We start from the raw sequence: 25,903 nt of genomic DNA, 5'->3' as shown, positions 1-25,903 counted from the left end.
TGGGATCATGTTACGGCTGGGCATTTGTAAATACATGGCCACCTGCTTGTTTTGCATTTCAGTTTAATCTGCAGAGCTATCAGCCACCTAAAACCAATTCTCCAGCTTGCTATATTTCTCCCTATTTTCCAGAGCCTCCTCCTTGGCACCTTCTGTCAACTCCCATGAATTTCCCATCTATTTCCTGCCGCTTACCCTCCTCCCCCCCGCCCCCCCAGTCCTGCCCAATGTTATCATTTTCTGTGCGTGAGGAGCACTTATAGAATTGTAAATCGGTATAGGCTTGTGAGGAGCCCTGGTGATTCATTGTGGGTTGTGGTGGCAGTGTTAGTGTTTGGAATCTGTTAAACGAGTTTGACCCATCTATTAAAAGGGCATGATCTGCTGGAAATTTACTTTGCATGCCTTTACTGTATTAGAATCTGCTTCTGATAATTCAGTCCTGTATTTTTACTAAAATATTGAATCAACCAGTGGACTCATAGAATGATACTGCACAGAAGGAGGCTATTCAGCTCATTGTGCCTGTGTTGACCATTTGTTAGAGCTGTCCAATTAGACCTACTTTTTTTTCCGTTCCTGAGATGTGTCGCTGGCAAGGCCAGCATTTATTGCCCATCCCTAATTACCCTTGAGAAGGTGATAATGAACTGCCTTCCTGAACCGCTGCAGTCCGTGTGGTGAAGGTGCTCCCACAGTGCTGTTAGGGAGGGAGTTCCAGGATGTTGACCCAGCGACGATAACGGAACAGCGATGTATTTCCAAGTCAGGATGGTGTGTGACTTCGAGAGAAACTTGCAGGTGATGGTGTTCCCATGCGCCTGCTGCCTTTGTCCTTCTAGGTAGTAGAGTTCACGGGTTTGGGAGGTGCTGCCGAAGTAGCCTTGGCGAGTTGCTGCAGTGCATCTTGTAGATGGTACACACTGCAGCCACGGTGCTCCAGTATGGAGAGAGAACGGGCTGCCGATCAAGCGGGCTGCTTTATCCTGGATGGTGTCGAGCTTCTTGAGTGTTGTTGGAGTTGCACTCATCCAGCCAAGTGGAGAGTATTCCATCACACTCCTGACTTGTGCCTTATAGATGGTGGAAAGGCTTTGGGTTGTCAGGAGGTGAGACACTTGCCGCACAATACCCGTCTCTGACCTGCTCTTGGAGCCACAGTATTTATGTGGCTGATCCAGTTAAGTTTTTGGTTAATGGTGACCCACAGGATGTTGATGGTGAGGGATTCAGCAATGGTAATGCCGTTGAATGTCAGGGGGTGGTGGTTAGATTTTCTTGTTGGAGATGATCATTGCCTCGCAATTGTGTGGTGCGAATGTCTCTCCCCTGCTCTTTCCCCATCGCCCTGTAAATTTGACTTCGAATTAATTAAAATAGTGACGCTAAAATAGTGCAGAGAAATTCAAATGAACTGACTTCAAATTAAGAGCAGACTTGTATGTATTTTATATAATTGCACTGTAGGGTATATAGGGCGAACACTGCAACCTTTCAGCTGATGTACAACTCCATTTGCCTGCGACACGAAGCTACAGTAACACACATTCTAGTCAAAAATCTGTACGCTTTGTGCTATGTAACTACAAATATTATTGTACTGTACATTACAGACACTGACAGTAGCAGGCAGGCTTTAATTCGAACATGTACGTGCAGTACAATACTTCACTGCCTTGACGTGAAGAAATCTGAATTTCTTTTCCCGAGTGCAAACCAAACTCCTAACGATTTGTGTGAGTTGTAACTTTGGCTCTTTAAAATATACCGTTAACAGACTGTCACAGGTCGGTCGGTCGTCGCTGCTGTTGATGGCAGCTCTATTCAAACAGAACTGATGATTTTTTTTTTGTATTGCATGTGGGGAGTCCAGGGCGAGCACTGGTTTGCTGCATGGTGTTTCTGTGACTCGGGTGCTGCCACTGTCGACTTCCACAGTGACTTTTGTAGTGGGAGTGAACCTTAAAGGTCCAAATAACAGTCTGATCCTGAGGCTATGAAATTGAGGTTGCATTCTTATTACTTCATTTATAGCTTACAGCCATTTTGAAAAGCAGCTCTGCCTACTGCTGGTTTTGACCCCCTGTTGGTAAAATAGCTCTGTTTCAATGGAGGGTGGGGGGGGTTAAAGGAGGAGAGAGACACAGTTTCGTCTGACGTAGGAAGGAAGGAGCAATCAAAATAAAAAGCTTACTGATAGAAAAGAAAGACTTGCGTTTATTCAGCACTTTTCACAACCTCAGGACGTCCCAAAGCACGTTGCAGCCAATGAAGTATTTTTGGAGTGAAGTCACTGTTCTAATGTAGGGAACGCGGCAGCCTATTTTTGCACAGCAAGCTCTCACAAATAGCAATGTGATAACGACCAGATAACCTGTGTGTGATTTTGGATGAGGAATAATTATTGGCCAGAACATCAGGGAGAACTCACCTATTCTTCCTCAAAATAGTGCCATGAGATCTTTTACAACCATGCTGAGGGAGTAGACAGGGCCTCGGTTTAAAATCTCATCCCAATAACCGCTCCTCTGGCAGTGCAGCACCCCCTCGGTACTGCACTGGAGTGTCAGCCTAGATTTTGTATTCAAGTCTCTGGAGTGGGACTTGAACCCACAACCTTCTGACTTACAAGGTGAGAGTTCCACAGCTACCCACTGTTCCATGGCTAACACAAGAGACTTGTGTAAGAACATAAGAATTAGGAGCAAGAGCAGGCCATACGGCCCCTCGATCCTGCTCTGCCATTCAATAAGATCATGGCTGATCTTCGACCTCAACTCCACTTTCCTACCCAACCCCATATCCCTTGGTTCTCCTAGAGTCCTAAAATCTATTGAATATACTCATCAGCGCAGCATCCACAGCCCTCTGGGGTACAGAATTCCAAAGGTTCACAACCCTCAGTGAAGAAATTCCTCCTCATCTCCATTTTAAATGCCCACCCCATATCCTATGCCCCTTAGTTCTAGATTCCAACCAGGAATAGTGAGCAACTGTGTGAAGGTAGAGTGCATGAGACGATACCCTGTGGTGTTGCTTGTAGTAAGTCGGACCATATGCTATGTTCCAGTGACTGGAGCAGAATGCTGTGCAATGCACTGCATGTTATATCATAACGAGGGAAGTGTTTATATCTTGATGGCCCTTTCGTAATGGTGTAAGAGACTGCCTTGAGTTACTTTGCTGCTCCGGTGGAGTTCTGTTTAATGAGGCCTTTCGGGAAGTGCTCCAAATAGGCACAGCCTGGGTCATTTAGAGGCTAATTGCTGCTGCTGAGGGACAAAACTTACTATTTAATATTTGAACCGTTCAGGTGTGATTCTTTCAGGTGTGAGTGACGCGCACCAAATGGAACTCTTTATAAGAAACCGGCATCCATATTATACTCTTCATAATTCCAGAAACATAGGAAATGCTAGACGGAAAAAGGCCACGGTCCATCTAGTTCCTGGCAGTCGCAGGAAGTCCTAAACCAGTGGATTACATTTGAAGTGTAGTCACTATTGTTATGTAGGCAAACGCAGTGAGATAAAGGACCAGTCAATCTACTTTGGTGATGTAGGTTGAGGGTCAATATTGGCCAGAGCAGAGTTCCCTGTTCTTCAAATATTGCCATGGGATCTTTTGCATCCACCTGAATGGGCAGAAGGGGCTTGGTTTAATGTATCATCTGAAAAACGGCACCTCTGACAATGCAGCACTCCCTCAGTACTGCTCTGATAAGTCAGCCAAATTATATACTCAAATCCTGGAGTGGGACCACATCATCTGTTTTTTTTTAAGTGATGTTTTAGGGATTAATATTGGGGTAACTCCCCTGCTCTTTGAAATAGTGCCATGGGATCTTTTACGTCCACCTGAGAGGGCAGATGGAGCATCGGTTTAAACGAAAACCAGTATCTGGAAGCATTTCCCTCCTCTTCAGTGCAGCTTATCCTTTCTCATCCAGCAAGGTCTTTGCACTGGGAACCGGAGCTCAAACACAGAGAAAGAGCCCCATCCCATGATGACTTCATGACTGAATGCACCATGGGTTATAAAGAACCGATAGTTACAGCATCTTCCATGGACTTCAAACCTGTGGAGCCTCTGACCTTCCTCAGTTTCCTCTCCCCATACAATTTAAAATCCAAGTTTCTAATGTCCTCTTGACAATTTCCTTCCCTCTCTGCTCCTCATCAGTGGCTTAGTGGGTAGAATTCAAGTCCCACTCCAGAGCACAAAATCTAGGCACTGTTGAAAGAACCATATTTCGGATGAGACGTTAAACGAGGCCCAGTCTCGTGTCTCAGGTGGATTAAAAGATACCACAGCACTATTTTGAAGAAGAGCAGGGGGGTTATTCCTGGAGTCCTGACCAATATTTATCCCCCAAACATCACAAAAAAAAAGAGTATCTGGTTTTTTCACATTGCTAGATCTTGCTGCCACGCTTCCTCCCTTACAACAGTGACTTCACTTAAAAAAGAAATTCTGGCTTCTCATTGGCGTACAGGTCCAAAGTCACCAGACACCCCTTATTCGCAGCACTGTTAGTATGGGTGCTGAATCCAACTGCACTCCATCCCCAGCTGAGATCAGGTTGAAACTCTAGTCCGTATGGAGTTAATCGATCTCTGCTAGCTAAAGAGTTATGCACTGCCACTGGCCTCAGTGGAGGGAGATCATCCCGGGTTCCCACTCCTGGTCCCTACCCACTGGTCCCTGCTGAAAGTGAAACACGGGAGAATCACAGACATTTATGACGCAGAAGGAGGTTGTTCGGCCCTTCGTATTCGCGCCGGCCAAAAAAGCTATCCAGCCTAATCCCACTTTGCAGCTCTTGGTCCGTAGCCCTGCAGGTTATGACACTTCAAGTGCATATCCAAGTACTTTTTAAATGCAATGAGAGTTTCTGCCTCTACCACCCTTTCAGGCAGTGAGTTTCAGACCCCCACCACCCTCTGGGTGGAACAAATTTCTCCTCAACTCCCCTCTAATCTTGCTACCAATTACTTTAAATCTATGCCCCTGGTTATTGGCCTCTACTAAGGGAAATAGGTACTTCCTATCCACTCTATCCAGGCCTCTCATAATTTTATACACCTCAACTAAATCTCCCCTCCACCTTTTCTGTTCCAAAGAAAACAACCACAGCCTATCCAGTCTTTCTTCATAGCTTAAATCTCTAGTTCTGGCAACATCCTCATAAATCTCCTCTGTAGATTCTTGTGCAATCACATCTTTCCTGTAATGTGGTGACTAGAATTGTATGTAGTACTTTAGCTATGGCCTAAGAATTGGGTAGATTGGGCTCAGCTCTGATGTCTCTGCAGCCAGATAGCCAACAGATACACAGGTGAAGAGTGGCCACTGGAACGAGGTACCAGATGGCAGGCAGTGACTAGTGGAGTGTCGCAGGGCTCGGTGTTGGGACCCCAGCTCTTTACAATATACATTAACGATTTAGATGAAGGAATTGAGTGTAATGCCTCCAAGTTTGCAGATGACACTAAACTGGGTGGCGGTGTGAGCTGTGAGGAGGATGCTAAGAGGCTGCAGGGTGACTTGGACAGGTTAGGTGAGTGGGCAAATGCATGGCAGATGCAGTATAATGTGGATAAATGTGAAGTTATCCATTTTGGGGGCAAAAACACAAAGGCAGAATATTATCTGAATGGCAGCAGATTAGGAAAAGGGGAAGTGCAACGAGACCCGAGTGTCATGGTTCATCAGTCATTGAAAGTTGGCATGCAGGTACAGCAGGTGGTGAAGAAGACAAATGGTATGTTGGCCTTCATAGCTAGGGGATTTGAGTATAGGAGCAGGGAGGTCTTAATGCAGTTGTACAGGGCCTTAGTGAGGCCTCACCTGGAATATTGTGTTCAGTTTTGGTCTCCTAATTTGAGGAAGGATGTTCTTGCTATTGAGGGAGTGCAGCGAAGGTTCACCAGACTGATTCCAGGGATGGCTGGACTGTCATATGAGGAGAGACTGGGTCAACTGGGCCTTTATTCACTGGAGTTTAGAAGGATGAGACGGGATCTCATAGAAACGCATAAGATTCTGACGGGACAGGTTAGATGCGGAAGAATGTTGCCGATGTTGGGAAAGTCCAGAACCAGGGGACATAGGCCCCAAGTTTCCACACGCGGCAAAACAGGCGCCCCTCCGAGCTGGGTGCCCGTTTTTCGCGCCGAAAACGGCGCTTGAAAAAAAACGCGCTATTCTCGAGCGCTTTGCAGCTCGATGTCTGCTTGGCGCGGCGCCCAGGGGGCGGAGCCTACCACTCGCGCCGATTTTGTAAGTAGGAGGGGGCGGGTACAATTTAAATGAGTTTTTTTCATGCCGGCAACCCTGCGCGTGCGCGTTGGAGCGCTCACGCACGTGCAGTCTGAAGGAAACATTGGCACTCGGCCATTTTAAAAAGTGCTGCAGAAAAAGTGAAAATATGTTTATTGAACCCTTGCAACGGCTTGTATTTTAATTTTCTTGATATTTCTGTGTGTGAAGGTGAGGGAGTGCATTCTGTAATTAAAGATAGACTGTGATAAACATGCACTTGTTTGAGACTATTCAAATTCTTTGTAGCTGTTCAATTTTTAACATTTTTTATAAAACCACATTGCCCTTCCATGATCAGTACTGAGGCTTCTTGCAGCTTTCTCCCCCTGCCGTTGGTCGGGCCCGACGGCAAACGGCTGCCTCAAGTAATGAGGCTTCCTGCAGCCTTCTCCCTCCCTCCCCCCCCCCCCCCACTGCCGTCGGTCGGTCCCAACGCCAAACCGCTGCCTGAAAGGCCTGCCTGAAGCACTTTCACACAGGTAGGAACATGGTTTATTTAATCTTTTCTTTGCTTATAAATTTTTATTCAGGTTGGATTTATTTGTATAATATTTGTATAAGTATAACTAAGGATTTATTGTAGAATGTAATGACTTCCCTTCCCCCCCCTCCCCCCCCCACCTCGTTCCCGACGCCTAATTTGTAACCTGCGCCTGATTTTTTAATGTGTAGACAAGGTTTTTTCAAGCCTATAAAAATCTTCACTTGCTCCATTCTAAGTTAGTTTGGAGTACGTTTTCACTGTGGAAACTTTGAAATCAGGCATCAGTGGCCGGACACGCCTCCTTTTGAAAAAAAAATTCTGTTCAAAAGTGAAACTGTTCTACCTGACTAGAACTGCAGAAAACTTAAATGTGGAGAATTCCGATTTCTAAGATACTCCGTTCTCCACCAGTTGCTCCTAAAAATCAGGAGCAAATCATGTGGAAACTTGGGGCCATAGTCTTAGGATAAGGGGTATGCCATTTAGGACTGAGATGAGGAGAAACTTCTTCACTCAGAGAGTTGTTAACCTGTGGAATTCCCTGCCACAGAGAGTTGTTGATGCCAGTTCATTGGATATATTCAAGCGGGAGTTAGATATGGCCCTTATGGCTAAAGGGATCAAGGAGCATGGAGAGAAAGCAGGAAAAGGGGTACTGAGGGAATGATCAGCCATGATCTTATTGAATGGTGGTGCAGGCTCGAAGGGCCAAATGCCCTACTCCTGCACCTATTTTCTATGTTTCTATCACACGGGGGACTGTGCTCGGAATGAGGTGCAGTGATCTTCCAAAATAGTCCATCATGTGTGTAATAAACATCAGTTACATAGGAACAGGAGTAGGCCATTCAGCCCCTCGAGCCTGGTCTGCCATTCAATTAGGTCATGGCTCATCTGCATCTTAACTCCATTTACCCATCTTGGTTTTGTACCTAACAAAAATCTATCAATCTCAGTTTTGAAATTTTCATTTGATGTCCAGCGCAACAACAATTTTTTTGGGGGGGTGTGGGCGGAGTTCCAGATTTCCACGACCCCTTTGTGTCCTGACATCAATGGATTAGCACTAATTTTAAGCAATTTCTCTCTCTCTACCCTAAATCCCTTAATCATCTTGAATAACTCAATTAAATCACCCCATAATCTTCTATACTCAAGGGAATACAAGCCGAGTCTATGCAACCTGTCCTCATAATTTAACCCTTTCAGCCCTGGTATCATTCTAGTCAAGTGTACAAGCTGTTGTGGAACAGAATTAGACTGACTTGGGGCTGCATTTGAAGTGTGCTTTATTAGTTGATGGAATTATTAAAAAATCTGCTGGACCCATTATGAAAAACCCTTGTTTCATATTTTCTTTTCTCCGACTGTTAGAGCATGTGAGATAGTCAGTCAGAGGGGGTAAAAAGAGAAAGAGTGAGACAGAAAGAGTAAAGTAAGACAGACGGACAGCGAGAAAGAAAGAAACAAGGTCGGGGGGGTGGAGGAAGAGAGAGAGAGAGACGGAGAGACAGACAGATTTGAGGAATTGGTTCTTTAGGACACAGATTCAGTGTCTTGTATCAACCCAGGTAAGATTGATCGAATTCTCTAGGCACTTCATACAGCTGCCTAAAAATCCATCAAGATGCATCAGGTCAAATCTCTGCCGATTAAAAGGGAAGAAAAGGTATACGAATATAATAAAATGTGAAGCGAGGAAAGGCAATTCGGCCCACGAAGCTCCCTCCAGAGAGAAGCTCGGGAACTTCCCTCTTCTCTCTGTTCAAAGAATTGCCTGACTATCTAAGTAGGAAAAAGTAAAATTAGAAATATACTATATGTTTTAAAATGATCAAAATCTCCTCGGAGTATCAGCCTTCGCAAAGAGTTTGCATTTCCATCACACCATGTGCGTCTCAGTAATGGGCTGTATGCACTGTATTCAAGACAACAGTTATGTTTTCCTGGCCTCGGGTGACTGTGGATCAGTGCTCCGGGGGTACAGATCCTATTAAAGTGTATGTAGCCACTCAGGTATTGCAGGCAGGCTTCCCCGTCAGTCACATCACCAAAGAGAGACGACCTGGTGCGAAGCAGATGCTAAACGGCGTACCCCTGCAAAGGCTGAAGGCCTGAGGAAATTTTGCAAGTGGATTTTCTTTCGGACAGATGTCAGGGAAGTGCTGTGAGCAGATAGTACGGCCTCCCGACTTTCCTTCCCTTTTCAAAGGCTGAGAGAAACATCTGGATTCACCGTTCCCAGGCTAACACACCTAGTGCAGTACTCATCATCATCATAGGCAGTCCCTCGGAATCGAGGAAGACTTGCTTCCACTCCTGAAGTGAGTTCTTTGGTGGCTGAACAGTCCAATACGAGAGCCACAGACTCTGTCACAGGTGGGACAGATAGTCGTTGAGGGAAGGGGTGGGTGGGACTGGTTCGCCGCACGCTCTTTCCGCTGTCTGCGCTTGATTTCTACATGCTCTCGGCGTTGAGATTCGAGGTGCTCAACGCCCTCTCGGATGCACTTCCTCCACTTAGGGCAGTCTTGGGCCAGGGACTCCCAGGTGTCAGTGGGGATGTTGCACTATATCAAGGAGGCTTTGAGGGTGTCCTTGTAGCGTTTCCGCTGCCCACCTTTGGCTCGTTTGCCATGAAGGAGCTTCGAGTAGAGCACTTGCTTTGGGAGTCTCGTGTCTGGCATGTGGACTATGTGGCCTGCCCAGCAGAGCTGATAGAGTGTGGTCAGTGCTTCAATGCTGGGGATGTTAGCCTGAGTACCATGTACAGTAGACACCTCAAGTTGCTGGAGAAATATCACCAAAGATGTCTCCGCAAGATCCTACAAATCCCCTGGGAGGACAGGCGCACCAACATCAGCGTCCTCACTCAGGCTAACATCCCCAGCATTGAAATGCAGTACTGAGGGAGTGCTGTACTGCCGGAGTTGCCGTCTTTTGGGTGAGACGTTAAACCGAGGCCCCGTCTTAGGTGAAGTAAAAAATCCCACAGCACTATTTCGAAAAAGAGTAGGGGAGTTGTCCCCAGTGTCCTGACTAATATGTATCCCTCAACCGACATGATGTTGCTTAAGATATAAATATTGGCCAGGACACCGGAGAGAATTCCCCGACTGCTTTGAAATCGTGGCTGTGATGATTTCCCCCCCTCCCTCCATTAGCCTGCTGACACTTGGTGTCTCAGCTCAGATCTGCATAAAGTGATAGTGGAACCATAATCTCAGAGTGAAAGCCTTTTCTAATGAAAAGAGAAAATGTTGAAAATACTCAGCAAGTCGGGCAGCATCTGTGGAGAGAGAAACAGAGTTAACATTTCAGGTCGATGACCTTTCATCAGAACTGGTTACTTGAGGGGGAAAAAGGAATGGAAAGTTATGCAGATAGGGTGGGAGGAGGCTCGTGTGGAGCATAAACATGGACCAGTTGGGCCAAATGGCCTGTTTCGGTGTTGTACATTCTGTGCAATTCTATGTAATATTCCATTACTCAGTTGGTAAGTACAGTAAGCAGCAACTGAACCTTACAGACCAGCAAGATCACAGATTGGATTCTCCATCTCTCCTGAGTCAGTTATTGTTCATCAGAGCAGCAATTGGCCTGTGTGGCCTTGGGTAAGGGATTCCAAAACCAGCCAGAGTTCCTGTACCTGGTCGCTATCCGGTGATTCTTGCTCGAATGTGAGAATATAAACGGTGGGTGAGGACAGGATTGGAGCTTGGTTGTGATGCCCCCATGGTAGAAGAGCTTGCCAGCACACATTGGCTCTGCAGAGTGGCACAGCCCAGATTGGGAACTGGATGTGGTGGTGGTGGAGGGGGGGGGCGGGGGAAGAGAGAATCAATTGTAGGCTTGAATCCACATGCCACTAATCCATGACTGAACACAGGAATATAGAAGCACTGGACCTCTTGATTCATTTCTTATTACTTTTAACTGTCTTCCCCTTCTAACAACATAAGAAATAGGAGCAGGAGTTGGCCGGTCGGCCCTTCAAACCTGCGCCACCATTCAATAAGATGATAGCTGATCTACCTCAACTCCACCTTCTCGTTGGATTCCCATATCCCTTGATTCCCTTAATATCCAAAAATCTATCGATCAGGAATGAACATGCATTTTATACAGCGCCTTTCACAACCTCAGGATGCCCCAAAGCTCCTTACAGCTAATGAAGTATTTTTGAAATGTAGTCACTGTTGTAATGTTGGAAATGTGGCAACCAATTTATGCAGAGCACGGTCCCACGAACAGCAATGAGAAAATGACCAGGTATTCTGTGTTAGTGATGTCGGTTGTGTGAGAAATATTGTCCAGGACACATGGGAGAACTCCCCAGCTGTTTTTCGAAATAGTGCGATCTTTTACGTCCACCTGAGAGGGCAGATGGGCCGTACTATATTAGAACAAAAGAAATGAGGAGTAGGCCATTCGGCACTTGAGCCTGCTCCGCCATTCAATAAGAGCATGGTTGATCTTTTACCTCAACTCCATTTTCCTGCACTATCCCCATATCCCTTGATTCCCTTAATATCCAAGAATCTATTGATCTCTGTCTTAAATATACTCAATGACTGAGCCTCCATAGCTCTCTGGGGTAGAGATTTCCAAAGATTCACCACCTTCTGAGTGAAGAAATTTCTCCTTATGTCAGTCTTAAATGTCCTTATTCTGAGACTGTGACCTCCGGTTCTAGACTCCCCAGCCAGGGGAAACATCCTCCCTGCATTTACTCTGTCAAGCCCTGTAAGAATTCTGTATGTTTCAATGAGATCACCTCCCAATCTTCTAGAGAATATAGACCTAGTCTACTCAATCTCTCCTCATAGGACAATCCCGCACTGATCCTTGTGGTACCCCACTTGTTACAGCCTGCCAACCCGAAAATAACCCGTTTATTCTTACTCTCTACTTTTTGTCAGTTAACCAATCCTCAATCCATGCTAGTATATTAGCCCCAATCCCATGAGCCCTAATTTTGTTTAATAATCTCTTGTATGGCACCTTATCAAATGCTTTCTGAAAATCCAAATACACCATATCCACTCATTCCCCCTTGTCTATTTTGCTAGTTACAATCTCAAAAAAACTTAGCAGATTCATCAAACATGATTTCCCTTTTCATAAATCCATGTTGACTCTGCCCAATCATATTATTATTGTCTAAGTGCCCTGTTACCACGTCTTTAATAAAAGAAAGGAAAATGCTAGAATATATTATCAGGCTAACTGGTCTGTAATTCCCCATTTTCTTTCTCCTTCCTTTAAGTACCGGGGTTACGTTTGCTACCTTCCAATCGCAGGAACTGTTCGAGAATCTATGGAATTTTGGAAGATGCGAACCAATGCATCCACTATCTCTGTAGTCACCTCTTTCAAAACCCTAGGATGTAGGCCATGAGGTCCAAGGGATTTAGCAGCTTTCAGTCCCATTAATTTCTCCAGTACTATTTTTTTTACTAATACTAATTTCTTTCAGTTCCTCATTCTCGCTAGACCTTTGGTTCTCCACTATTTCCGGGAGGTTTTTTGCGTCTTCTTCCATGAAGACAGATACACAGTATTTGTTTAATTTCTCTGCCACTTCCTTATTCCCCATTATAATTTCTCCTGCCTCAGCCTGTGAGGGACCCACATTCACTTTTGCGAATTGTTCCTTTTTACATACCTATAGTCTTTTTTACAGTCTGTTTTTATGTCTCTCGCTAGTTTACTCTCATTCTATTATCCCTTTCTTTATCAATTTATTGGTCTTCCTTTGCTGAATTCTAAAATCCTCCCAATCCTCAGGCTTACTGCTGTTTTTGGCAACATTATAAGTCTCTTCCTTTGATCATACTATCTTTAACTTCTCTTGTTAGCTACGGTTGGAGCAATTTTCCAGTGGGATTTTTGTGCCTTGAAGGAATATATATTTGTTTTAAATTATGTATTAATTCTTTAAATGCTAGCCATTGCTTGTCTACCATCATACCATTTAATGTAATTTCCCAATCTACCTTAGCCAACTCGCCCCTCATACCTTCGTAGTTTGCTTTGTTTAGATTTAAGACCCTAGTTTTGAATTTAACGATATCACTTTCAAACTTAATATAAAATTCTATCATAGTATGGTCACTCTTTGCTAAGGGCCCCTTTACTCCAAGGTTATTAATTAACCCTTTCTCATTGCACAATATTAGATCTAAAATAGCCTGTTCCCTAGTTGGTTCCTCAACATAACGATCTAGAAAACCATGGTGGTGCTTAGGGTGCTTTTTTGAGTTTAAAAAAAAAAAAATTGGGATGAATTTTGTACTCATCAGGGTGTTGGAAGGTGTTGGTGTTAGAAAATGGAACACACACAGCATCAAACACTCCCTGGTCAGTTGTAGCAACAATAGTGCGAAGCAAGGCTCCTGTTACTCTATCCCACAATGATCAAATTAATTGGAGGAACAGGCTCAAGGAGCTGAATGGTCCACTTCTGTTCCTATGTTCATGGGTCCAAACTCAAAAGAACACCCAATGTAGTACTGCCATTTCCCCCACCAATGTGGCTGAGTGAGCTTGGCAATTCAGTGCTGAACCTGGGGCAGTTTCGTGCTGCATAGCCACTGGGACCTGGGCCAAGACCCTTGCTCCCCGGCACTGAAACGGCCCCAATCAACATCCTCTGGTCGTGGTGCATTTCCTCGACCTCCCCATAGTCTTTGACACGGTCAACCGCACCATTCTCCACCAACGCCTCTCTTGTTCAGCTCAGAACAGACACTTGTGCCTGGGGTACTGAGAGCAGTTGACATCTGGACCCCGTATTGCAGAGAGGAGACAGCTCCTTTAAGGAGATAATTGGGTGTCCGGAGGGGGGGGGGGTGTCGCGGGGGGAACAGTGGCTAATTTTTCATTGAATATAACTAAAAGATAGATTCTGGAAAATTCTGTTGTTTATAAAAAAAGATTAAATGTTTCCAAGTTCCTTTATTCAAAGCTTTCAAACAGTTTGTTACTGAAAAAGGTTAACATCTTAATTGAGAGCAAGTTTTCAGGAAGGCAAGGGATAAAGGAAGGAGAGAATGTATTGCTGTTGCTGTGATCTGGAATGCACTGCCTGAAAAGGTGGTGGAAGCAGATTCAGTAGTAACTTTCAAAAGGCAATTGGATAAAAAGTTGAAGGGGGAAAAACTTTGCAGGGGTATGGGGAAAGAGCAGAGGATGGCTCGAATGACCTTCCTCTGCGCTATATGATTCTATGGTTAGTTAGCTGGATATTGACGTGCACCCTGAACGCAGATTGGTGAGAATGCAGGTTAAATTTTGCTCATCAGTCATCCTATTAAATTTCTGTATTGTCATAGGTCATGTTGCCATAGTTACAAGTACTGTGTCTCCATGGGACCCGATATAGTCACAGATCTGATGGGCTTTTGTCATAAAATCCTTTTAAAACTGTCTACATGACAGATAATGGTAGAATCTAGGCTCAGTGTCTTCACGCTGTAGATAAGATTGATTATCTGCGGTTAGCGGCTTCATATCCCTTCTGATATTAGAAGGCTCCATCTTTATTTTGAAATTTAAAAGCTTATCTTTCTAATAGGTAATGTCTGAATTGTAATCCTTGCCCTCCATGTTCAAATTGTGCTGGGAAACTATCCTCAGCAGGACTTAACTGTGTCTCTGAACCTGATGCGTGTTAAATATAAAATTGCAGACTGGGGTCTTGGACGGTACTTAATAGCTGATAGATGGACAGAATAGAGTTATTGCCAACCCTTCAGGATTGGCCTGGAATCTCCAGGAATTAAAGATTAATCTCCTGGCCACCGCTGCAAGCAATCCAGGAGAAAAGTCATGTCGAGGTGGGGGAGGAAGTGCGGTCATTTTTTTTTTTTTTTAAAGTGTTTTATTTTGTGTTCTTTGAATACTTTATTTGTTAGAAAAATATTGGCGAGAGTGGAGGGGTGAGGGGTGGTAGTGTGGGACAGTTGGTAAGTGGGAGAGTGATGTGATGGGACCTCCTCGAAGCCATCCAATCCGAGTCGGCAACTCTAGACCATAACCAATACTAACACAGCTCCAAAGCTCAGCTACCGCAGCATTAGCCTGTACCTTTCCCACAGGGATATACAAAGTTTAGATCAATGGAAATAAATTCAGCGAGGGGCCCAAAATGGGCAGGGGCACATTGCCCACCCATTGCGGAAAGGAACATTGAGTCCGGCGTCAATCCGCTCCTGCAAGCTTTGCGCCCCTGCCGAAATTGAATTTTACCCCCTTTGTTCTTTTAACGGGTTCAGTTTTGGGCATAAGAACATAAGAATTAGGAACAGGAGTAGGCCATCTCGCCCCTCGAGCCTGCTCCGCCATTCAACAAGATCATGGCTGATCTGGCTGTGGACTCAGCTCCACTTACCTGCCCGCTCCCCGTAACCCTTAATTCCCTTATTGGTTAAAAATCTATCTATCTGTGGAAACAACCTCTCTTCCTCTATCTTGTCTATCCCTTTCAGTATTTTAAATGTTTCTGTAAGATCACCCCTCATCCTTCTGAACTCCAACGAGTAAAGACCCAGTCTACTCAATCTATCATCATAACCCTCTCGTCTCCGGAATCAGCCTAGTGAATCGTCTCTGTACCCCCTCCAAAGCTAGTATATCCTTAAGTAAGGTGACCAAAACTGCACGCAGTACTCCAGGTGCGGCCTCACCAATACTCTATACAGTTGCAGCAGGACCTCCCTGCTTTTGTACTCCATCCCTCTCGCATTGAAGGCCAACATTCCATTCGCCTTCCTGATTACCTGCTGCACCTGCAAACTAACTTTTTGGGATTCATGCACAAGGACCCCCAGGTCCCTCTGCACCTCAGCATGTTGTAATTTCTCCCCATTCAAATAATATTCCCTTTTATTGTTTTTTCTTCCCAAGGTGGATGATCTCACACTTTCCGACATTGTATTCCATCTGCCAAACCTTAGCCCATTCGCTTAACCTATCCAAATCTCTTTGCAGCCTCTCTCTGTCCTCTACACAATCTGCTTTCCCACTAATCTTTGTGTCATCTGCAAATTTTGTTACAATACACTCTGTCCCCTCTTCCAGGTCATCTATGTATATTGTAAAGAGTTGTAGTCCCAGCACCGATCCCTGTGGCACACCACTAACCACCGATTTCCAACCCAAAAAGGACCCATTTATCCCGACTCTCTGCTTTCTGGACACTGCACCTCAAGAAGGATATATTTAAAGGATTTGATCTGGTAGATCAAAAGAAAGTTATTTCCTCTGGTTGAAGTGTCCATAACAAGGGGGCACAGTCTTAAAATTAGAGCCAGGCCATTTCGGAGTGAAATCAGGACGCACTTTTTCATGCAAAGCGTAGTAGAAATGCGGAACTTTCTCCCCAAAAGGTTGTGGATACTGGATGTATGCAGACTCTCCAGAATGAGATTGATAGATTTGAGTGAGGGTATTGAGGGATAAGGATCAAAGAGAGATAAACGGGTACAGATCAGCCATGATCTAATTGAATGACAAACAGACCCGAGCGGCTGAATGGCCTGCTTCTGTTCCTGTGATCTCAACCCAATTGGTGGTGAGAGCAGTACAGTAGGCTCATTGTCCATGCAGGCTTGGGGGGGGGGGGGGGGGGTATTCTGCTTCTGATCAGGATCCAGTACCCGTGCTGGAAAGTGCGCGCATAGATGTCGAGTGAGGACAGCATTGGGCTCGGTTGCGATGCACTCATGGTAGATTGGTCGGTTGGTGCACATGTGACGAACGGTCACTTGAACAAAGTACAGATAGCTGCTGGAAAGTTGGAGTGCCGGTCAGTGGCACAGTGAGTGCTGGCGGTGCATGGAGTAGGAGAGTTACAAGAGTGGATAAAGTGAATCAGGGCTAAAGAGCGGGGGAATGGGAATAATTGGTCGCTCTTTCAAAGAGCTGGCGCAAACACACTGGGCCAAATGGCCTCTGTTCTGTGCTGTAAAATTCTATAAAATGAGAGGAGGGTTTTAATTCTCCCCCAAAAAATACCAAACAGGGGCTGCACTGTAATAGATGAGAGCTTAGAAGGCACCTTCAGCCCAGTTTAGAAATCTTTGTGATGCTAGGCTTGTGGCTAAGGTAACCTTGGGGCTACAGTGATAGTCCCAGCTATTGTATTACTGCACACGTGAGATAAAACCAAGGTATCTCAGAATTCTTAGGGCGCTGCCTCTTTAAACGCTTTTGTCCACCATTCTCCCTCAAAGATTGGACAAGGAGACAGCAAATCCAGGTCTGAGTGCTGACTAACACACTCTGACATCACGAAATAAAACCAATTGATAATACTGCTTGGAGGGGAGGAAGTGACTGATGGAATTAAGTGGACTTTCATCAGTATGGCTCTACAATGGCAGAGGGAAACTTCTACTAACCATCTTGTTTTTTTTTTGTATTGTTAGAAATATTGGGCCCAAGTTTCCACATGATTTGCGCCTGATTTTTAGGAGCAACTGGTGGAGAACGGACTATCTTAGAAATCGCAATTCTCCACATTTTTTTTTCTGCAGTTCTAGTCAGGTAGAACAGTTCTACTTTGGAACAGAATGTTTTCTTCAAAAGGGGGCGTGTCCGGCCACTGATGCCTGATTTCAAAGTTTCCACAGTGAAAACGTACTCCAAACTAACTTAGAATGGAGCAAGTGAAGATTTTTGTAGAACTGAAAAAACCTGTTCTACACATTAAAAAATCAGGTGCAGGTTACAAATTAGGCGTCCAGAACGAGGTGGCGGTGGGGGGGAAGGGAAGTCATTAAATTCTACAATAAATTCTTATTTATACTTGTACAAATATTATACAAATAAATCCAACCTGAATAAACATTTATAAGCAAAGAAAAGATTAAATAAACCATCTTCCTACCTGTGTGAAAGTGCTTCAGTCAGCTCAGCGATGTGGTGTCGTTCCCGCGAACGGGAGGGAGGGGCAGGCAGGCAGTAACCAGGCAGCAAGCAGTCTTCCACTTGAGGTGGAAGCCTTACAGTCAGCTCAGCGATGTTCCCGCAAACGGGAGGGAGGGGCAGGCAGGCAGTAACCAGGCAGCAAGCAGCCTTCCACTTGAGGTGGAAGCCTTACAGTCAGCTCAGCGTCGTTCCTGCGAACGGGAGGGAGGGATGGGCAGTGTTGATGTGCTGATGGCAATGTGGTTTTATTAAAAAATGTTCAAAAATTAAACAGCTACAAAGAACTACAAAAATGGCCGAGTGCCAATGTTTCCTTCACACTGCGCGTGCGCGAACGCTCCAACGCGCACGCGCAGCGTTGCCGGCAGGAAAAAAACTAATTTAAATAGTACCCGCCCCCTCCCACTTACAAAATTGGCGCGAGTGCAGGCTCCGCCCCCCTGGGCGCCGCGCCAAACAGACAAGGAGCTGCAGGGCTCTCCAGAATCGCACGTTTTTTTTCCCGGCGCTGTTTTAGGCGTGAAAAACGGGCGCCCAGCTCGGAGGGGCGCCCGTTTTTTATCGTGTGGAAACTTGGGGCCATCATCTCAGTGTTATAAATAGAGTTTTATAATCCACGGTGAGCTATGATAAATATTTTCTGCATCTCTCGCTGGCCAGTGCTCCATTTACCAACACTGGAGTGGTCTGAGAATTGTGGAAATACATCTCGCTTAACACTTAAGTAGTGATATTCGTAAAAAGAAAGTGAAAACACCCTTTAAAGTTTCCCCCCTCCGCACTTTACTCCACTGCTCCCTTGAAGGCACTCACTCATGCTTGAGGTATTACAAAGTGTTTGCAGCATGGAAACAGGCCACTTGGCCCAACTGGTCCATGCTGCTGTTTATCCTCCAGATGTGCCTTCTCCCACCCCTCTTCTAACCCCATGAACATATCCTTCTATTCCTTTCTCCCTCATGTGCTTATCTAGCTTTCCCCTAAATGCATCTAAACTATTCGCCCTTGTGATAGCGAATTCCACATTCTCACCCCTCTCTGAGTAACGAAGGCTCTCTTGAATTCCCTATTTAATTTTTTAGTGACTATCTTGTATTTATGGCCCCTAGTTCTGTTCTCGCCCGCAAGTGGGAACATCTTCTCTACGTCTACATAGAGGTACAGTTCCACAGATGCTGCGGACCCTTCATCACCTGGTTCAAGTGGCCATTCTTTGGCCCCAAGTTTCCACATGATTTGCTCCTGATTTTTAGGAGCAACTGGTGTAGAACGGAGTATCTTAGAAATCGGAATTCTCCACATTTAGTTTTCTGCAGTTCTAGTCAGGTAGAACAGTTTCACTTTGGAACTGAATTTTTTTTTCAAAAGTGGGCGTGTCCGGCCACTGACGCCTGATTTGAAAGTTTCCACAGTGAAAACGTACTCCAAACTAACTTAGAATGGAGCAAGTGAAGATTTTTGTACGCTTGAAAAAACCTTGCCTACACTTCAAAAAATCAGGCGCAGGTTACAAATTAGGCGTCGGGAACGATGGGGGGGGGAAGGGAAGTCATTAAATTTTATAATCAATCCTTAGTTATATTTATACAAATAAATCCAACCTGAATAAAAATTTATAAGAAAAGATTAAATAAACCATGTTCCTACCTGTGTGAAAGTGCTTCAGGCAGGCCTTTCAGGCAGCGGTGTGGCATCGGTCTCGGGGCAGGCAGCAAGCAGCGCTTCAGGCAGCGGTGTGGCGTCGGTCTCTGGGCAGGCAGCAAGCAGCGCTTCAGGCAGCAGTGTGGCGTCGGTCTCGGGGCAGGCAGCAAGCAGCGCTTCAGGCAGCGGTGTGGCGTCGGTCTCGGGGCAGGGGCAGGCAGCAAGCAGCCTTGGTGCTTGAGGCAGGCCTTCATTCCCCGCGAAGATGCAGCACCCGGACGGACTTGAGACCATTCGGCCATGGGATTGCAGCGGCGTCAGTGGCTGGTCGGGAGCAGCAGCAGCCTTCTAGCTGTGAGGGGGACTGACTGCTAAAAGCACTCCCTCACACACAGAAATATCAAGAAAATTAAAATGCAAGCCTTTGCAAGGGTTCAATAAACAAATTTTCACTTTTTCGGCAGCACTTTTAAAAATGGCCGAGTGCCAATGTTTACTTCAGACTGCACATGTGCGAACGCTCCAACGCGCACGCGCAGGGTTGCCGGCACCAAAAAACTCATTTAAATTGTACCCACCCCCTCCTACTTACAAAATCGGCGCGAGTGGTAGGCTCCACCCCCTGTGTGCCGCGCCAAGCAGACATCGAGCTGCAAGGAGCTCGAGAATACCGCGTTTTTTTTTTCAGGCGCCCAGCTCTGAGGGGCGCCTTTTTCGCCGCGTGTGGAAACTTGGGGCCTTTGTGTGGGTTTAGACAGTGAATTTGGCTGGTTATTCAATAGTGGAGGGCATCACAACTGAGCCCAACTTAATCCTCATCCAAAACTCAGCACTCCAGCAGGAATCTCAGGATAGTAATCAGGAAAATTTTTTTTTCCTTTGATCTCCCCTCGCTAACCCTGTTAAACCTCTCCCACCTCAGCTAGAGATCAGCTAGGCACAGAGTGGGGACTGTATTGATTAGTGTCACACCACACGAAAGCTCCTGTACCAATACTGTTACAAACAGAACAAAGGATGGTGAGGCGCTCGTTCCACTTGTGTACCTAGGTGTCAGCTGTGGCTCAGTGGGTAGCACTCTCGCCTCTGAGTCACAAGGTCGTGGGTTCAAGTCCCACTCCAGAGACATAAGAAGATAATCCAGGCTGACACTCCAGTGCAATACTGAGGGCGTGCTGCACTGTTGGAGGTGCTGTATTTTGGATCAGACATCTGCCCCCTCAGGTGAACATAAAAGATCCCACTATTTCAAAGAAGAGCAGGGGAGTTCGCCTGGTGTCCTGTACAATATTTCTCCCTCAACCAACATCACTAACACTTATTATCTGGTCATTATCACATTGCTGTTTGTGGGAGCTTGCTATGTGCAAATTAATTGCCACATTTCCTGCATCACAACAGCAGCTACACTTCAAAAATACTTCATTGACTGTAAAGCGCTTTGGGACTTCCTGAGGTTTTGAAAGGCACTACAGAAATGCAAGTTCTTTATTTAAGGCTGACTTCACTGCTCACCACCCATATGGTCTCGCCATTTGGAGAAGTTATGTTTTTCTGGGAAGTGTCCCCCAATTGCAATCCCTAATTGCTGTACTGTAGCACGGCTCCTTATTTGGATGAGTGGTAGCATTCCTCACACCTCATCTGGTTGTTTAGTACTGAATACTGTAGGTTGTCCAGTGTTTCACATTCCATAACTGTTTACAACTCCCCAACATACTATAAATCTCCCTCCAGAAAATGCATCTAATTATATATTAAAGGCTTGTATACGGCACATCGCACTTTAAATGTGCCCTTACACCAAGGAAATCTTACGATATATTTAAATTTCTCAGGGACGAATCAGAAGTAAACACTTCATTGCTATCCACTTATCCTGATTGGCTCTTGCTTCCCGATAATAAACTAAAAAAAATACTTTACCACTAACCGTTTACTTTGTCTCCCCCAGTACATCACTCACAAACCCCTAACTCACTGTCAGAAAAGTATCTGGAGATCCAATTCATCATTTCCTCTCTCCCCCGGCCACAACCCTACACATGTAGGGAGGCTTCGTCTCAATAAATCTTCACAATATAAAAAAAATGCCTGCCAATAGTTAGCATAAAAAAGGGTGAGAACATTCAGGAGAAGCAGATAATCTTTCCACCTCTCCTCCTTGACCTTTTTTTGGAGCATTCAACATGGTTGTCCACTCCATCCTTTTCCATCGCCTCTCCTCCCTGTTGAGCTCAACTGTGGTCCACCTCTGCAAGACTTTCCTCGAGTATCTCCATCAATGAATGCGCCCCTTGTCTCTGCACTGTCACTCCTCTAGTACCCAGGATCCCTTCTTTGGTGTCTTCCTTGTTTACATGTTGCCTCTGGGCAGCATCATCTAAAGTCACGTGGCCAGTTTCTATATATATCCTGACAGCATGCAAAACCTCTTGCCTTCATCGTCTCATATTTGTCGGCCTCTGCCATTACCTCAACTCACTATTGCTGAAACTCATGCCCTGACTGGGCTTTTCCAGCACTGGGGTGAGACGTTAAAGCAAGGCTCCATCTGCCCTCTCAGTTGGATGGAAAAACGCCCGCGGCACTATTTTGGTGAAGATCTAGGGGAATTCTCTCCAGTATCCTGGCCAACATTTATCCTTTAATCAACATCACTAAAAAACAGATTATCTGGTCATTAACACACTTTTTTTGTGGGGGCTTGCTGTGCTCAACTTTGTTGCCACGTTTCCTACATTACAATAGTGACTACACTTCAGAAGTATTTAATTGGCAGTAAAGTGCTTTGGGGCGTCCTGAAGTAATGAAAGGCGTTTTATAAATGCAAGTCTTGCCAGTGTCCTGAGCTGAGCTACATGCTGTAACACAACCGAAGCTCTGTTATCTTGCCGTTGTCTTGCCCTGTCCTAAGCCCTATTTCACCATCCCTCCTGTCCTCACCAACCTCCATTTCCAATGCCTGGAAACCTTCGTCTTCATCTTGCAAATCATTCCATGGCTTCATCCATAACCTGCAAACTGCTCCAGTCTCGTGTCGCAGCCAGTTCTCCTTGTTCTGGCCTGCTGTGCATCTGCCCCTTTGCTCCGCAATTGGTGGCAGAGCCATCAGCTGCTTTGATCCCACTCTGCGAGACTCTTTCCTTAAAACCTTGCTGTTTCTCTCTTTCTCTTACCCCCCGCCCCCAACCCCAACTATAAAGACCTTCTCAAACCTGTCTTTTTCAAACAGTGCTGTTAGCCATCTCCCTCAACTCTCGCTCTGTGAAGGGCCTGGGATGTTCTCTACATTAAGGGGGGCTGCATAACTGCAAGCTGTTGTGAATGACATTCAAAATTATGCGGCAATTCGTTAGAATCGGCCCTGCAATTTAAGGTGCTGCCAGAGGGTTGTAAACATCACTGCAATCACATTTTGTAAGAAGCATTGCGACGCTGTGACCTGGTTGGGAGCGAAAGAAGGTTTGTCTGGTCACGTAGAGTTTCTATGGCAACAAAGTAAATTGCTTAAAAGCATCGCAATGTATAAGTGAACAGAAATGGGACATTTTGAGTCTCTGTGCCAGACGACAACTACCCACTGCTGAACATGTCCTGTCATTTACTAGTCAAATTTTTTATTGCATTATGCTGTTTTTAAAAAAAAAAGAATTATGAATAAATCATGTTCATTAACAACTCTATTTCCATGGCAACCTGTGAGCAAAGTTGCTGGAAGTTGCTATTGTATGAGTGTCTCCCAATCCGTTTCTATTTCAGAGCTGCTGTCGCCAAAAGTGGCTTCAAATCTGAATTCAACTCGTTTACACCGTATGCCGGATCCAGAGCAACCGGTGGAATAATTCCGCACTCAGCAGAGCAACCGGTGGAATAATTCCGTACTCCGCACATCCCACACCTGTGCAGATTTCAAAAGTCATGGACAAGTGTTTAGAACATAAGAATTAGGAGCAGGAATTCGACCCCTCGAGCCTGCTCTGGCTGAGGAGTCTAGAACCAGGGGTCAGAATAAGGAGTCGTCGGCCATTTAGGACCGAGATGAGGAGAAATGTCTTCACTCAGAGGGTGGTGAATCTTTGGAATTCTCTACCCAGAGGGCTATGGAGGCTCAGTCATTGAGTATATTCAAGACCGATCGCTAGATTTTTTGATATTAAGAGAATCAAGGGATATGGGGATAGTGCAGGAAAGTAGAGTTGAGGTAGAAGATCAGCCATGATTTTATGGAGTTGAGGTCGATTCCCATTTCCCTTGATTCCATGAGACTCCAATAATCTATCCATCTCAGCCTTGAATATATTCAGCATCCACAGCCATCTGGAGCAGAGAATTCTAAAGATTCACAACCCTCTGAGTGAAGAAATTCCTCCTCATCTCTGTCTTAAATGGCCTTCCTCCTTATCCTGAGACTGTGACCCCTAGTTCTAGATACTCCATCAGGGGAAACAACCTCTCAGCATCTACCCTGTCAATCCCCTTCAGAATCTTGTACGTTTCAATGAGATCACCTCTCATTCTTCAAAACTCCAGAGAGTATAGGCCATTCTACACAATCTCTCATCATAGGACAGCCCTCTCATCCCAGGAATCAATCTAGTGAACCTTTGTTGCACCGGCTCCAAGGCAAGTATATCCTTCCTTGGATCCTTCCTTAATGCTGCATAGTCTACATGGGCTCTGGCCAACAGATGGGTCAAGTGGGTGCAATTAGATAGAATTATAGAATGATGATAATCATCATCATAGGCAGTCCCTCGGAACACTTAACATGAGTTCTTAGGTGGCTGAACAGTCCAATACGAGAACCACAGTCTCTGTCACAGGTGGGACAGATAGTCGTTGAGGGACGGGGTGGATGGGACTGGTTTGCCGCACGTTCTTCCCGCTGCCTGCGCTTGATTTCTGCATGCTCTCGGCGACGAGATTCAAGGTGCTCAGCGCCCTCCCGGATGCGTTTCCTCCACTTAGGGTGGTCTTTGGCCAAGGTCTCCCAGATGTCGGTGGGGATGTTGCACTTTATCAAGGAGGCTTTGAGGGTGTCCTTGTAACGTTTCCGCTGCCCACCTTTGGCTCGTTTGCCATGAAGGAGTTCCGAGTAGAGCGCTTGCTTTGGGAGACTTGTGTCTGGCATACGACATCTAGAATGATACAGCACAGAAGGAGATCTTTCGCCCCATCATGCCTGTGTTGGCTCTTTGGTAGAGCTAATCAATTAGGCCCACTTTCTTGCTTTTTCCTTATAGCCCTGTAAATGTTTATCCAAAACATTTGAAAGTTACTATCCAATTTGCTTCCACCACCCTTTTAGGCAGTGCATTCCAGATCACAACAACTCGCTGTGTAAAAAAAAATTTTTCCTAATGACACCTCTGGTTATTTTGCTAATCACCTTGAATTTGTTAACTACCCACAGGGAACAGTTTTTCCTTATTTACTCTTATCAAAACCTTCAAGATTTTGAACACCTCTTATCAAATCTTCTCTCTGTTATGTCTGTAATGTAATTATGAATGACTCCACGAGGCAATGTGTTGTACTCAAACTGTAATGACCTCTCCTTTATTCCAAACTCCAGAGTGAGGCACAAGCATGGTGTGCAGCCTTTTATACTGGGCCCTGCCTCTAGGGCAGGAAACCCCCGGTCTCCACCAGTTGCACTCTCTAGTGGTGCCAGCATGTATATACACAGTGTAAACCTTATTGATGGTACATCAGGTAAACAAGTCTCCATCTTATGCAATCACACAGTGACTACACAGAGAGTACATCCATAGTCTGCATATACAACACTCTCAACCTTCTCTGCTCTAAGGAAAACAACCCCAGCTTCCCCAGTTTATTCACATAACTGAAGTCCCTCATCCCTGGTACCATTCTAGTAAATTTCTGCACCCTCTCTAAGGCCTTGACATCCTTCCTAAAGTGTGGTGCCCAGAATTGAACACATTACTTCAGCTGAGGCCAAACCAGTGTTTTATAAAGGTTTATCATAACTTCCTTACTTTTGTACTCTATGCCACTATTTATAAAGCCAAATATCCCAAATGCCTTTTTTAACAGCCTTCTCAACTTGTCCTAACACCTACAAAGATGTGTGTACATACACCCCCAGGTCTCTCTGTTCCTGTACCCTCTTTAAGATTGTATCATTTAGTTCATATTGCCTGTCATTCTTCCAACCAAAATGCATCACTTCGCACCTCTCTCCATTAAATTCCATTTGCCATGTGTCTTCCCATTTCATCTGTCTGTCTATGTTCTCCCGAGATCTGTTACTATCCTCCTCATCGTTTACTACATTTCCGAGTTTTGAGTTATTTGCAAACTTTGAAATGATGCCCTGTATACTCAGGTCTATGTCATTAATATATATCGAAAAGAGCAGTGGTCCTAATACTGTCAGCAGATATCAGCAGACTCCGCAATCAAATCTGGCCATATTGTTGAGTTCAGCTCGATGCAGTTCTCCATTGTGCCATTGAGGGAGTCGAACCCAGATCAGCTTATAAATGATCA

At 45.3% G+C, this 25,903-nt stretch overlaps 1 protein-coding gene across 9 annotated transcripts in view; it reads left to right on the top strand.

Annotated features, from left to right (window-relative positions):
• The window catches only part of ttc7b (tetratricopeptide repeat domain 7B), a 453,719-nt gene that overhangs the window by 80,403 nt on the left and 347,413 nt on the right, over positions 1 to 25,903 (top strand). The window lies entirely within an intron of this gene.

The sequence above is a fragment of the Pristiophorus japonicus genome, chromosome 4 (assembly GCF_044704955.1).
Source record: "Pristiophorus japonicus isolate sPriJap1 chromosome 4, sPriJap1.hap1, whole genome shotgun sequence".
NCBI classification, from domain to species: domain Eukaryota; kingdom Metazoa; phylum Chordata; class Chondrichthyes; family Pristiophoridae; genus Pristiophorus; species Pristiophorus japonicus.
The sequence above is the reverse complement of the archived record's forward strand: the minus strand, read 5'-3'. Positions and strand labels throughout refer to the sequence as shown.